The 3,698-nt window shown below is 44.0% G+C and overlaps 1 long non-coding RNA gene across 1 annotated transcript; it reads left to right on the top strand.

Moving 5' to 3' along the window:
• The first annotated feature begins 204 nt into the window (after nt 1-204).
• LOC120765662 (uncharacterized) lies at nt 205-3,397 on the top strand. The gene is made up of 3 exons (XR_005704489.1): nt 205-313; nt 775-888; nt 2,468-3,397. It is a non-coding gene; the product is annotated as an uncharacterized LOC120765662 (long non-coding RNA).
• Nucleotides 3,398-3,698: the final 301 nt, after the last annotated feature.

The following is a 3,698-nucleotide window of genomic DNA, read 5'->3' as shown; positions in this document are numbered from 1 at the left end:
TACAGCTAGGATCCCTTCTTCTGTTACTGTCACAGCAAAACTTTGTTAAGTGAAGGGCAGCTTCCTGTCTGATTTCTCCGAGTAATGACAGGGTTTCTGCAGCTGAGTTTCTGTATCTGGCAGGACAGCCTCCTTTGCAGATGAAAGCCATTAACATCCCAGGGTAGGGCCTGCTTGTCATGTCTTCATTAATCAGGCTTGCATCAGCCCTTCTGGTTGGGCTCCAAAGCAGTGACTGTACCAAGCTGAGAGGCAGAAACCTTGGAGTGTACTGCCTGCTGGAGCTGGTGCAGTGCTGGCCTCCCAAGAGTGGGTTAGTTTCGGCTGGCGTCATTTTCAGTGTGTAACATTCTCAACAGTGTGTATCAAGCGCAGGATTTCCTCCACGTGCTCTGAACCCTTCCATTCAGTTGAGTGTGAGGGCTTCTGAATAGCAAAGTTTTATGTGGCATTTGAAAAAGCAAATTTTAAAAGTTGAAAGAGTAGTTGCTTAACAGTCAGTATGTAGAAATTAGAGAGTCTAGGAAGACTTTGAGAATTGTTCCTTATAACCTTAAGTTCATCCTTTTGCATTTTCTGATTTTATGCATACCTATATGGCACATGATGGTGATGACCTGTGGCCATCCTACGTTTATGTGCTATAATATCTCTGATATTGCTTCAAGGTGACAGCAAAGCAGAGCACCACTACTGTGAGTGTTGTATGAATAAGGTCTCTAAAATAAATATAATATGTCCGTTTGCTTATTTGTTTGTCCCTTCTTCCCCCAGGGAGAAGCCTCAAGAATAACCACCAGGACTTCCAAACACAGAGGAAAGAGCACAGTGAGGAAGTGATTAGCAAGATTACTGCGAGAGATGAACTGACAGTAGTGGAGAAACAGGGTATGTGGTCAATGTGACATTCATCTGTGGGTAGAATTAGACTTTTCTGTACTCTTTGCACAGTTATATTTGAACATCCATGTTTTGTTAGACTGACTTTACTTCCACAGTTTCCATGCCCTACCTCCCGATTTCAAAGCCAACGACAATTTTTCAAGCATATGCTTCTCGAGGTAGACCTTTACTCTCTGCAATCATTGCTTTTACCGGGGGATAACAAACACGGTGCCTCATACCACACCTGCTGCCCTGCCTCGCCCTGCAGAGTCTGCAGCCTCACTCCTTGCCAGGAGCGGAACAGCCTTTTTTGGTTTTTTTCATTTGTTTTAAAATTTGCAAGAGCAGCTAGAAAAGCTGCCAAATGCCGTGTCTCAGGCGGGTGTGAGTTTTAGGAGAGGTACGCGTGCCATCTAGAGGAAGCGCGGCCGCCTGAGGAGAGATGGGAGGGGACGAGGACACGCGGCGCTGCGGGTTTGGAGCAACCCGAAAGAGAACATGGGGGACCCGCAGAAAAACCCCCAATACCCAGCAGTGATAGAATCCCTTCGGGAAACCTCAGTAAATGGCCTGCTATACCTCTGTGTTTGCAAGGCTTTTGCATATCCCTAGGAAAAAAACACTAAGAATGTTGTACTCTTTTCTATTCCAGTAAAAGAGAGAATGCCTGTTGGCATATTTTAGTAGCCCTGCCATTTATTAACGCTGTACAGTTCCTAGGACATAGAATGAAACAGCTCCGACCTAGCAAAACTAGATTTCATCCTTCCTTCTTGCTGTGTCTTCTTTGTGTTTTTGAACATTGCACAGTCTGATGCTTCTGGCATGTAAGCAGACAGAAAGTTCAGTAATGGTTGGTTATGAGGGTGTTAGCATCTTGGGAGCAAGTGACAGAACCTCATAACCTCATTCCCCATACCCCGGATCTTGTAAGGTAGCAAAAATTAATACCTTTTCAACTAGGACCTATGCCAGCAAGATGAAGCTGTGTGAAGATATGTGCACAACGTTTCTTGTGGGTAAGGAACCCTCAAACACTGAGGGCATGAATCGTCAAGCGCTGTTGGAACTGCAGAGCAAGGTTTCAGTGTGGCAGTCATTGCCTGACAAGGTCAGCTCTCTATTTTCAAATCACCTGTTATAAGGAATTGACCTTGTTAAAGGAAACTGTCCCATCCCAGGGCCTTAGATAAGGAGCAAAGAGTTAGAAAGTTAGATCTTATTAATTGAAAGTCTGCTAAGCACTGACTCCTTGGAGATATGTACAAGCTGAGGGACAGTGAAATACCCTATGACTGCTGCTGCAAAATGTATTGACAACCAGCTTGTTGTGTTTGATAACTTTCTCCTGAATTTATTGTCACATTAGAATATTTCTGAATAAAACTATCATGACTCCTTGGCTTTAAAGAACTGAAAAATCTTCCCAAACCTCATTTCCATATTGCTTGCAAAAAAATCTAGAATAATAGCCAGTACAGTCTATCCACATTTTGAAACCTACCATGACTTCTCTGATAAGTAACCAATACTAGGGCATGACTAAGGAGAGGCAGTGCATATTTGTCTTGTTTTTTTTCAGTGACCTCATTTGAATGACATCAGCCTCCTGACAAGGGTTCCACTTGAAAGGACACTATAACATCTAGTGGCTGTTTAACACCATGAGGTCTCCAAGTGTTTACTGCAAATTGAAAACCAATGAACAAGGACTGTGAAGTAATTTGTCCTGTAGGTACTTCCCTTGCTCACTGTCCGAAGCTGAGGAATGTGCAAAAACAGAAGGGCAAGCTCAGGTTACAACTCATGACTTGTCTTCCACTGCATCGGAGTTTCTAACTGGTGCAAATGTTATGAGGCTTCTCCACCTGTGTAAGAGGAACAAACAGCCTCACCCGGCCCCCACCAATTTACATCTGTGGTTGCTCAGTATCATCCTGTACAGCAGCAAAAGTACCTGCATCTGGGACACTGCGCAGCAGCAAGAAGCTACATTGGGTGATTGTTCTTGCAAAGTAGGTACCTTGTGACAGCATCCTGGCATTCTAGGACATCTCTGCACATATCAGGTGGCACACACAGACCACAGACATACTTGCACTACCATGGAGATACCTGGTTTGCTTATTGAAGTCAGCATGGAAGTGCTTTTCATTGCTAAGTATTGCATTATGCAGCTGCTGCATTCTTTTTTCTTCATACCCATATAAGGGGAAAGCCATGTAAAGCAAGTCTGAGACATACACACACAGGTGGTGCCTCTGTACGCAGTAAAGAGTCTGTTTTCTGTTGTGTGTAGGGGAGAGGTAAAGTTCTCCTTCCCACTGCAGGGAAGAAAAATACAGCCTCCCCAACATGACAAGGTGACAGATTCACTTCTTAGAAGAGAATGTTCTTAGAAGATGAGTGGTCAAGTCACGAGTAAAGGAGACATCAGAAGATGAGGAGGTGGCTACAAGCCTGATTTTCTTCCCTGAATTTTTTTGTCAGATAGCATTGTAGATGAAGTCATCTCTGGGTCAGGCTTAATATTAAAAATTAGATGGGGATGGGGGGGAGGGAGGCAAGGGGTAAAGGGGAGGGGAAAGTCCCTTTCTCTTTTTAACAAACAGAAGGCTTTCCAAACTGGGAAATGTGGTTCTTCTGTTAACCCATCATGGGTCCTGCATCAGCAGGCAGAGTTTTCAACTGAATCACTTTGATCCTATATATTCCTGGAGAGAAGACAGTTTTGACACTGATCAGTTCACTTTGTTATTTCCAAGCACACTCTTGGGCCATTATGGAATTCTGCAGCCTAGAGAAGGTGCTCA

The sequence above is a fragment of the Hirundo rustica genome, chromosome Z (genome assembly GCF_015227805.2).
Source record: "Hirundo rustica isolate bHirRus1 chromosome Z, bHirRus1.pri.v3, whole genome shotgun sequence".
Classification (NCBI taxonomy): domain Eukaryota; kingdom Metazoa; phylum Chordata; class Aves; order Passeriformes; family Hirundinidae; genus Hirundo; species Hirundo rustica.
Note: the sequence above shows the minus strand (reverse complement) of the source record. Positions and strands in the feature narration are given on the sequence as shown.